At 37.1% G+C, this 12,222-nt stretch overlaps 1 protein-coding gene across 1 annotated transcript in view; it reads left to right on the plus strand.

The window, feature by feature from the left end:
* The window catches only part of LOC122800655 (PC3-like endoprotease variant B), a 3,659,607-nt gene that overhangs the window by 1,452,099 nt on the left and 2,195,286 nt on the right, over positions 1-12,222 (plus strand). The gene's annotated exons all lie outside the window — the stretch shown is intronic.

Consider the following 12,222-nt stretch of genomic DNA (forward strand, 5'->3'; position numbering starts at 1 on the left):
TTAATTGTAAGGCGAAGGGAGTAGTGTATTTAGGGTTATGTCAACACTGCCAAAGTTTTTACATAGGGAAAACGGAGAGGACGCTAGCAAAAAGAGTGTATGAACACCTCTATGAAATCAGTAAAGGGAAGGAGACTAATGCATTTTTTAAGCATTCATTGACCTGTGAGGGTATGGAATTAAGGTTCAATAGTACTGGAACAAGTGCATTCTAGCCCCAGAGGAGGAGACTGGGAAACATCATTAGAGTACAAGGAACTGCTTTGGCAGGTGAGGTTAGAAGCTGCAAAACCCCCTGGGCTTAATGGGGCTATTAGTATTGCCAGTTTATTAAAAATTAGAAGAGCGAAGTTATAAAATAAGGTGTTGGAACAAGTATTATTCAAACAAATTAGATGGTCAGGTGCTAAGACAGGGAATTTTAACTGTTTTGAGTACCTTTGGAATCAGGATTAATAAAGACACAAGTATAGGAGGTTGGTCATGTAATGTCAATATTATTCTAAGATGTAGAAGGTTACAAATGTTTATGCAAGACCACAACAATTTTTTAAGTGGTCAATTTTTAACTTTTAATGCTCAATCTTACAATGTCATACTTGATATGTGACAAAATGTTATAAAATGTTATAGAACCTATACAGTTTTAATATTAGTTAGTTTTTGACTGTTGGTAGATCACAAGGTTTCTAGGAAGGTTTTAATCGGAACTTTTAAATGTATATAAATGTTCGTGGCATTCACAGTCTTTTTAACTTCCCTAGCAGAATGTATTATTTTTTGTATTAATGGTAGGACGGAAGAGTTAATTATACATTTTGTGACAGATACAAAGCATAATATTGTAAGGGTAGGACTATGGTACTAAGGTTCTATTTCTTTAACTACAAGTGTGATAATAGAATAATTGAAAGTCAATTAAAGGATTTGGGTTTGGTAAGGGTAGTATAAATTAACCCACCAACCTATGTAAAAATGTCTTGAGAAAGCCTGGGAGGGCCCGGGTGAAAGCGCTTGACGTTACATTTTGGAAGTATTTGTATGTTTTAACGCTGTGCTGGTGAAGCTGTTAAATTAAAGGACTTTTACTCAAAAAAAAAAAAAAAAAAAAAAAAAAAAGACGTTACATTTTGGAAGTATTTGTATGTTTTAATGCTGTGCTGGTGAAGCTGTTAAATTAAAGGACTTTTACTCAACGCCTGGTTCGTAATCCTTGTATCTATAGTATACTGCAAATGTAGCCTACCGCACCTCAAATCATTTTTATCATCTATAGTGTACTGCAGAGGTAGCCTGCCACACCTCAAATCATTATTGTCATCTATAGTGTACTGCAGAGGTAGCCTGCCACACCTCTTGAGTCTTATCATTGTATATCAGACTTATTGCTGTTTTTTTTATATCATTTGAATGTTGAGATATTCATAGTCTATAATTATGCTTGATTACATTGAATAACCTTATTTAATCAAACAAAAATATAATAATTAGCTAACATATACAGAACTGGCAGGGGAGACAAGCAACCTATTCAAACACTGCTTGCCTTCTGTTCATAATAAATAGATGTTTGTTTATTTGGTATATTATTATAATCCATTTTAAGTTTAAGGTTTAATTTCAGTAGTTTTAGTTGTTATACCATTTCAGGTCCTACACAACTAATTTGTTTTTGATGCAAGAGTACATTTCTGATCTTCTTGGTCTATAAGCTATTTCATCTTAGAAAGCTTAATTTGACTTTTTCGTCTTCTGTTTCTTCTAGTAAAACAAAACCCCTTTGGGTCCTATAAAATGTAATCATTTCATTTTAATGCAAGTGCAAATATTTTTTCTTCTTCTTAGATAAGGGTTGATCCCTAACCCCCTATACCCATGATTACATGAATTTATACTTTTTAACCTGACATTATTTATTTTCTTCAGCCCTATCCTATAGAAAGCTATCATTTGTAGTTAGGTAAACAGAAACAAATTGCTAATCTTCATCATTGTTGCATCATCCTTCTTAATAATTTTCAACAAAATGTACTCCCAAGCTATGTATTGCTTACTGCTATAACAGGATTTCAATACAGTCTGAAGGCTATAATTTTATATTGTACACACATACATACACACCTTTATGTTGCACTACAAGCTCAAAAACAATCTTAAATGTCAATAAAGACTAGCCAAAGAGTAGTAGAGCATGTTATAGGAAATAGTTTTAAATAAAATAAAACTGCAATAAAGAAAAAAGAAAATGATTGTGTTTAAACATCATGTCACAGGCTGTTTTGACAGCTGTCTCAAGATGAAAATGATAATAAATGAGGTAAAACAATTTTCTACTTCTTCAAAATAGGACACTATTTGCCTTCCCAAGAAATGCTTGCATTAATGCATATCAGTATATTAAACAATACAATTAAATGCTATTATTATTATAATAAGGTGATAGCCATTTTAACCTGAGACTGTTTCCTTAATTCAGTTATCAAGGTTATAACCTCCTGGCCTTCAAGTCACTCGATTGTTATAACCCAAGTTGGTATTTTCTATTTCCCATATAGATGTCAATACTATTTTTCAGGGAAGTTAATGACCAACTTTTTTCTAATTAAAAGGAAAAGCATATTACATATTTTTGGAAAGTGTTGTGTAATATAGCTGCCATGTTTTTTTACTGTTATTGATATTTATTTTTTGTAATAGCTTCCCCAGTCTGCTGTTAATTCTCCCAGTGGTGCATTCCAGATATAGATTGATCTGGATCAGCCTTTGCTTTATGGACCATATATATCACATCTTAGTAACCTATAAGAAACAATATATATTTTTATTTATTTGTTTCTTTAATTCCCATTTGATAACTAGGATAATGCTCTGGTCTGAAGATCCTTCTCAGGCATGACCCAGGCCATAAGACAAATTAAATGATTCACAGTACAGATTAACTCAGTCACAGTACACTCACTCACTGTATGGTTATAATCAATCACACTACAATCATCCACAGTATAGGAAAAATCAATCACAGTGCACCATCATTCACAGCATAGTGACTGTGTCATATGTATCATGTAGCCAGTCCAATATTTACATCAAAGTTATCCTTGCAGTTTCCCAACTAAACATTTTTAACCATAAGTTAGTATATTTACAGTAGTTAGCAAAAGGGGTAGAATTACAAAAAACTTCTAAATATGCTCATGGGTTACAGTAAACAGCTAACTTTTCAGGTGAAACAAACATAATTAACTTTCACTTTATTTGTTAAAGACTAAGATAAATTGGTAATTAACTAGACTAGTTGAAGAAGTCATGTTTATTTTTTTCTGTGAGATGCTTTTTATATTTTCTTAATGCTTTTGAGTGCAGTTATTGATCTCCATTTATCTGTGAGAGTTTTCCATGTGGATGGATTTGTTTTGTTGAAAGTTTTTTTTTTACAGACGCCAGGCGGCCAATGTGAAAGAAGGTTTTTGAAGTAATAGCCTCCAGCATTATGCAGAAACCACAGGTTATTCCATATCTAAAGTGCATTTTTTTGCTTGATGACAATAATTAAAAATTAGTCTGAATGTCAGAACATTCAGTGGGGTAGGAGGCTTGGGCTACAAAGGATAGCTGACTTGATTTACTTTGAACTGTGCAGTGATGTTTGTTTTTGAGGATATGCAGTTTGAAGATGGCAAGGGTGTTTTTTTAACTTCTTGACTCTACAGTGCTTCCACAAACACGTCAGTGGGTCTGATATGAAGCTCAGCCCATCAGCATTTCCTAGGAAAAAATCTACTTAGATGAAAATTATTAACAGATCATTTGTTTTATTTTCTGCCTGAAAATAGGACAAAACTGCCTTCTCAGGGAGTGTACTAGTATAGTCTGTCACCACCAAGATGTACTTCTTATATGTGCTGATTCTGTTACTAAAAGGCTCTGCAGTATCTATGACTACCCTTCATTTTCCTTGGCTAATCTTTGTCTCATTGAAAAGAGACAAGAACATCAAAGCAGTCCTAGCTTTATGTTCTGTCTTTCCAACTGTTGATGCTACTTGTGTTGCGCAATACCCTGTCACATCTTTTTCAGTGCCTAGCCAAAAAAAACTTTACATAAGTCTCCTTTTTCTATACTTCATGCTCAAATAGCCTAAATAAGGGCTATCATTGGCTATGACGAGAACTGCCCTACTATCAGCCATTGGGACTAACAGTTGTTATATTATTTATCCCTTTAGCCCTCCCTTAGGCACCCATTTCTGTCCAATAACTCCTAATCCCAACATACATTATCTCTCTGCACCTCTGAGTCCATAGCCTTCTTGGCTACATCCTTCAAGTGTTATAAGGTGGTATCCAAGAGTTGTGCCTAAGTTAACTCTTTGTAACTCTTAAAAAAAAAAGACAGAGTGCAACAATGAGTGTTCCAAAAACCAAAGAAATGCAGATTGGAAAATGGTCCACATGTAAAACCGATTTTCTACTCTGCATTTCCTTAGTCTTTGTGATTCTAACTAGTTCTTCCTCCAATAGAAATCTTGTATTTTTTGACAGCTTTGTCTCAGGTTAAGGTTTACTGCTGCTAACAACTCTTCCCCAGAATTAACTCGTTCCAGAAAAAGTCCAGTTCCTTTAAATCGTTGTATCTGAAGTTCTAGTTAGTCTCCCCCCGAAGAAGCCATATTACCACCTTCTGTTGGAAGTATGGGCATTGGCTGGGTCCATACCTCTCAACTTCTTAGCACAAAAAAATCTGGACAAGCCAAAAATAACGAGAGGACAAATTTTAAATGTTGATATTATAAACTTCAAAAGTTGCGAGAACAAAAGGTCTTGTGTTTGCTTGTCATTATTTAGTGAATTCCATTCTTGCTGATTTGCTACAAAAGTCCAGAAAATCAAAAATTTTATGAGGAAAAGACCAAAAATATGAGGCAAGAATTTGGAGATTCTGTGAAAATCTGGACAGTTGAGGGGTATGGCTGGGTCTCCCCCTGCTACATTCCCCATGTGCCTTTCTCCATGTCTGGCTGTGTATAATTGCAAGTGGAAAGGATACTGTGTCATCAAAGTCATTACCTATCAGCAGATCTCTTGGGACTTCTTCAAGCTTAGCCAACTGCTTGCCATCCTGACCCACTTTCCCAGTTGAAAAAGATCTTGTCCAATGACACCTGAAAATGAGACCATCTCATGGTTCTAAATGGATTGGACTCCCCAAGAAAGTAATTTTCCCATTTAACAACTGCATTCTCAACAATAGTAGTACCTAACGCAGTATCCCTCTTAGGAATGGTTTTATTTAGCCTCTAACCAGATAGTATATAGTGATCACTGCTGCAGTAGCCTAAGCTATAAGGTTTATAGCCTGCGAAGCATACAATAGCCAAAACTTCGGGGCATCTTTCACACACTCAAACTGTCAGGCAGCTCAAACTGAACTGACTAAAAGACAAGTTTGGGAGTGAAGCCCTTCAGAGCTATACTGCCACCAAAAGTATGTTTCTCTGAGGCTTTTGCAGCTTGATATTGTACATGTGCTTTTTTTGCTAGGTAGATAAGTTCCCTTTGGAGGAAAAAAACTTCTCCTTCATGTTGTTGATTTATTTATTTGCCATTTGTTAACTGGGTTGGTCTGGCTGGGCAGATGCCCTTTTTCAGTAGAGACCCGAGGAGAAAAGCTCCATTACAGCAATGCATTTTTCTTTTTTTTCTATTTTTTATACAATCAATTAAGTATTTAAGCATACAATCATAACAAAATAGATTCATTTTATACAATGGTAGAAGCAAAAGGAAATTAAACATAGATATAAGCTGTTATGTGCCATACAAACACAGATTCAACATCATAATCATAATTAGGATGGGAGTAAGAGTAAGTGTAGTGAGCCATACAAGTGCCAAGAAAGAGGGGTCAAGGCACAAGGCAAAAGAAATGAAAAGGAAGGGTAATAGAATGTAAGAGGAGGGAGAGATAGGAGGTAGAAGTATAAAGTGATGATAGGAGTATAGTGGGAGGGAAAGGTCAAAGAGCAGGAAACCTAGACTATAAGTAGGAATAGATGTTCAACATAGGTTGATGTTGTATTACTTTCCTCTTCAGGAAAGTTATTTTAAAGCTAGGGGTGTTGTCTTTTAATGGACTGTCTTGAGACTGTAACATGCTTTTAAATGGAATGCTCTTTCTTTCTTTCAGTTTAAAAGTAGTGTAAAGTAACCAAAACATTTTTCTGGGGAGAAATTGTATCTATTTTACTTTTGTGAGGTTGGCATAGTGTTTTAAAGTACGTTTTAGTGCACTTTCATGTCAAAAAAGTAACTTTTGTGGACTGGTAGTGTTTATTGGCAATTGATGATGGTCTTCCCTGGGAAAGAGGCACTATTTTCATATTGACCATGGAACAGGCTATCAGTCCCATGGTTGGACCTTCTGCCACCCACAAAAAGCAGAACATAAGCTAATAGCCTCTGCCTTCAGAGCAGGCTAGCAATTGCCTCAGTCACAGGCAGGTGGGAGACTCTGCTGTGGCCATTTGCTGTACCTCAGACCACTCATCTTTGCAGCACCTACAGCCACTGTGGACCGGGGCTTAGCCACATCCTCTGTGGGTGTTGGAGTTCCCTCAGTGGGTGATGAAGAACCACTCTTGTCAGTCCTGAAAGAAGGAACAGGGAAAGGTTCCCAGTTGTGTCAGAATGCGGTGCCAGTCCCTGGGGAAACTGCTGCTACCATTAGTAACATGGCTGCCTTCATTTTCCATGTCAAAAAGAAAGAGAAAAGCGAGCAAGTATCTACTTCTCAATTTTCCATGGATAGGAGTAGTTTACTAAGTCTGGCTCAGGGTTTAATTCAGTCTATTGATCCTTCACGTAAAGTAGTTTATAGTAAAAGAAAGATGGACCCCTCTTTTCCTGAAGGGATTCAAGACTCTGAATCTGAGCAGAAGGATGCAGGGACGGATACAAAACTTTTTCCTCAGATTTCTGATTTAGACTCTGAGGACAACTCATTTTCTGATTCTCCCTCTGTGGGTTTCTCTTTCTCTGAGACTATTGTTAGAGTGAGTCAGTGTTTTCAGTGGGAGAACAGAAAGGTTTCTCAGTCCCTCAGAAAATACTTAGAGTTGTTATAGAAGAATTGCTCCTCTTCTGTCTGCTTCACAGAATGTGTGTGTTACTGCCTTCTGGTTTCCTGATAGTCATACAGCAGCCCTTAAAAAGACAGACAGGATGTGTAAAGTTCCTCAATCTTAAATAATTTTAATATACTTTTCCAAAACCTGACTTAGCAGCTATAACTTTACTTGATCCCACTGCTGCTAAACACTTTGTTAATACCAATCCTGCTCTTTTTGATAAGAATGAGAAAATTTGCTACAGGTATGGGAAAATTTATATACTTCTGCAACTTTGATTTTCAAAATTTTGAATAGTCGGCTTATGTGTTAAAGTTTGTTCTGACAAATTGTAATAGTATGAGGAATGTTTTATTTGCAGTTTCTTCTTATGAGGAAAAATCTATTTTAAATAACTTAGTTTCTTCTATTGCACAGGTCACTAAACATTGTTTACAGTACATGTATAACTCTGTTCATACTTATTCCAGGGCTTTATAGCCACTGGTACTATTTTGAGGAACTTTGCATGGCTATGTTCTCAGAACTTCCCAGATGATGTTAAAAATGAGATTTTAAACTCTCCCTTGAATATAGATTTAGTGTTTGCCCCCTCTGCTTCAGAGGTACTCAAAAAGTGGGTTGAAAGGGGCAATCTAATCCATGGAATCTCAAAGATTTTTTAGCCTTCCTTTTCAAAATTGTCCAAGAGATCTTTTGTTTCCACTGTATCTTAATTACGCATTTTCAAAGCAGTAATAAAACAATTCCTCCTTCCCAGGTGTGGAAGTTTTTTTATTCAAGGATGCTCCTAGTGCCAAAGAAAGAAAAGTCTTAGAGACCAGTTCTGGATTTTTCTTTCCTAAACCTGTTTGCAATAGTGCCCAAATTTAAAATGATGTCAGTTCACAATCTGTTACCTTTTCTTCCTCTTTCAAGTTTCCTGGTCACACTATGCTTAAAAGATGCTTATCATCTCATGCCTATTCATCCAGATTTCAGACATTTCTTAAGGTTTTGTGTGTCTGGATCACATTATCAGTTGTCTGTCTTAACTTTTGGGCTATCCACTGCACTTTGATTGTTCGCAAAATGTCTAGCTCCTGTTATTGCTCATTGCAGCTTGCATGGGATCCACATGTTTTCATAGTTAGATGACTTTTATATCTCTGAGCAGTCTTTTTCAAAGTATCAGGAATCTCTCACTTGGGTGAGAGATCTCGTACATAAGCTGAGATTCCAAGGAAAATTTCAAAAGTCTTTCTTGACTCTTTCACAAAGGATTACATTTTTGGGATGTCAACTAGACACTTCAGTTTAAAGAGCTTTTCTTCCACTGGGAAAAAAATAGATCTCTATCTAGATCAATTTCTAAGGTTTTCAACTCAGACTTCAAGGGAATACTTCAGGATTTTGGGTTCTATGGCATCTACAATTCTCATGATACCCCTGATAAGACTTCACATAAGAAAGATACAGGAGTATCTGAAATCTCGTTGGTCCCAGCATCAACAGCCTTTATCTTTCAAATGCCAGTGCTTGGGTTTGTCATTAGAGAAATCTTTTGGTGGAGACAACAGATATCCTTAAATCCATGTCTTCATTTCTCCCTTCTTACTCCAAAGCAGTCAGTAACCACAGGCACTTCAGACTTTGCTTGGATAGCAGTTTTGGGAAGGCTGAAACTGCTGGGGGGGACACCGAGGACAGATGAAAGCATGTGAAAATTATGGAAATGCTTGTTCTGATCAAGGCACACAACTCTCTGAATAATCTTTGGCCCTCAGGACTTTTTCAGGTGGTTACAGACAATACAACAGTCATAAATCCAACCACGGAAAACTTGAGCAGACCAAACACTGGACTGTGTTTGGACTGCTCAAGTTTTCCGTGGTTGGATTTGTCGTTACCAAGTTTGCTTTGAATACAACAGTCATGTTGTATATCAACAAGGAAGGGGTATCAGGTCATACCCCCTTTGCGGACTAGTCATGTTAGCTTGGGATATAGCTTAATCACACAAAGACTCTTTACAGGCATCCTAGATTTTGTCAGAGCAAAACTGTGTGGCAGAGAAGCAGAACAGCACCAGGGCAGACCCTCACAAATGGAAAGTAGATCCATCTTTGGGGAGTTCCTCAAGTAGACCTCTTTCCTCCTCTCTGAACACAAATTTCAAGATTCTGTTCCAGGACTCCATGCAAGAAGGCCTGGAGGACAGATGCCTTTTCTCTTCCTTGGAAAGGAATGCTCCTGTATGCTTTTCCACCCCTTACACTAATATCCAGAGTACTTCTGAAGATTCAGAAGGAATCTCCCAGGATCATTATGGTGTCTCCTTTCTGGCCCAGGCAATCATGATTCTCCCTTCTTTTGGAAATGACCATGGGAAATAAACACAAACTTCCTCACTGATTGCATCTATTCACACAAGAACAGGGGTGTTTGACACACCCCAATGTCAGGCAACTTCAATTAACTGCCTGGATGATGGGTTCTTAATTCCTTTTATGCACCTGTTTACTGAGGATGTGCAGCAGGTACTAATGGAGGCAAAAATGCCAACTACTATAACATCATATATTAACCAAAGGAAAAGGTTTTCTAGTTTTGTGCCAACAACATAACCAAAGCCATTCCACATTATTTGTGTAAGTTACTATCCTATAGCCTTCCTTATTTCCCTGTCAAGGTTCATTTGTCAGCCATTTCTCCATATCTTCCCACAGATCCTCAGCTTTCAATGCAATTTCTTGTCAGAATGTTCTTGAAAGGGTTTTTGCATATGAGGCCTCCAAGAAAACTCGTGGCCCCTCCTTTGGATCTTATTTTTATGTTAGAACAGCTAACACTTGCTCCATTTGAACAAGCTAATCTGGCTGACTTGAGGTTCTTAACACAGAAGCAGTTTTAGTGATTGCTCTAAACTCTGCAAGAAAGGTATCTGAGTTGCAAGCTCTTATGTTCAGTTGACCCTGTCTCATTTTCCATAGGGATAAGGTTTGTTTGAGAACTAATCCTTCTTTTATGCCTAAGGTGGTATCCAAGTTTACTTTAAGCCAAACTGTCCATCTCCCCATTTTCTTTCCTGAACCTAAATATGAAGGAAAAAAGATACTCCATACCTTGGATGTCCATAAAAAACTCAAGTACTATCTTGACAGAAGTAAATCTTTCAGACCTTTGGATAAATTGTTCATTTCTTGTGACGATAAGAAGGGACAACCTGTGTCAAAAAGACTATTTCCACAATTTTTTCCTAAGGCTATTAACCTTTTGTTATACTTACTATAACTACCAAAACTATTCCAGGTAAGGTCAAGACCCAGTATGCCAGTGCCTTGGCTTCATCTCTGGCTTCTTGGAAAGGGTTGGATTCTAGAAGTGCTCAAGAACTATCTTGACAGAAGAAAATATTTCAGATATTTGGCTCAGTTGTTCATTTCTTGTGAAGTTAAGAAGGGATAACCTGTATCAAAATAGACTATTTCTAAATGGTTGTCTAAAGCTTTTACCTTTTGTTGTACTTGCAATAAAATAACTATTCCACACAGGGTCAAGGCCTACTCTACCAAGGCCTTGGCTTCATATGTGGCTTTTTGTGAAAGGTTAGATTTTAGAAGTATTCTATAAGCTGCAGCTTGGTCCCCTGTACATACCTTTACAAAACAGTATAAGCTTGATTCCTTCTCTGTGTTCAGATTCAGCTTTGCTAAGACCACTCTCTAGCAGCCCCTGGACTCTTCTCCTTTCACCTGCCAAATGTAGTTAGCGAATCTATTCTACCCACATATCTTATGCTGCTGCAGTAGTGATCAATATGATGAACTTAGTACAGTTGTATAAGTAAAACATAGCATAAGATTAGATGTTTGAATGGTCACTGCTCTATCAGCAGCTCCCTCCTTACATTTCCCTTGCTTTATGGTGTGTTTTCTTATGTTAGGGTGTGGACATTTATTTATTTATTTATTTTTTTGTTCCTAACTTTGTTCTTTCAGGGCCTTAGCCTTCCTCTCTCCGCAGGCAGCAAAGCTTTGAAGGGCTTCACACAGAAACATGTCTTTTAGTCAGCTCAGCTCAAACTGCATAACAGTTTGGGCATGTGGAAGGCACCCTGAAGCTTTGGAAGCTGGATGGCTGTTATATCCTTGTAGGATATAACCAATATAGCTAAAGCTACTGCAGCAGTGAACATTCAAACATTTACTGTTATGGTAAGTTTTACTTACACATCTGTACTTTCTGTCCTTCCAGAATTTGCCGCTGTATAGAGAACGGGCCTTCTACTTTGTTGTTTCTGCAGTTAGCCCTGGCTAGCTAACATCGGTATGTTGCTTCTGGCACACAGGTGCATACAAGGTTTGTTACATGCTGATGAGATGCTGGAGATCTGCCACTCCCAAAATTCAGTGCAGCTAATGCGATGAACCACCACCATCTTCTAAAGGCTGACATTACTTTTTCTAAGATGCATCAAATTATAGAAGAATGCAACACCAATCAGAGAAGAATTTGGTGCTTGCATATACCTGTAGCAAGTTAGCAACAGCTGGTCAACTGTTAATACCAACATAATTTTTATTACACTGTAAAATCTTTGTGCATCTTTTTATAGTATACTGTAATATCAGATATTGCACATTTTAATGCACCAGAAGTGGACAAAATATAATACAGTCTTCCAGTCTAAAAATCATTTTGTTTGTTTGCATATTGCAAAGTGCAATAGTAGCTATTAGTTAAGAATTATAAGTACAGACAAACCTGCAAGTCTGAGCCTAGTAAAACAAATGCCATGGATTGTTATGCCTTATGTAGTAAATACTCTTATGCTCAACTTGGGAGTGAAGTTAAAATGTGGCATATGGGAGCATGCTACTGCATATTCATTAGGAATACAATATGCAGAGCAGACAGGGGGTTGTATAAGAGCAATCAAACACAGCAATGATGTGTAATGAGTGAGAAGGTTCCATGGTAACCATAGAGCTTGGGAGGTTATACTATTATTACGGACATCTCAGGACAATCAAACTGCCTCGTATGTCTACAATTGTCCATGTAAAACTGGTTATGTTATATGAGTAAACATAATATTGCCTGCTCAATACATT

The sequence above is a fragment of the Protopterus annectens genome, chromosome 1.part0 (assembly GCF_019279795.1).
Source record: "Protopterus annectens isolate FY-2018-M chromosome 1.part0, PAN1.0, whole genome shotgun sequence".
Lineage (NCBI taxonomy): Eukaryota > Metazoa > Chordata > Ceratodontiformes > Protopteridae > Protopterus > Protopterus annectens.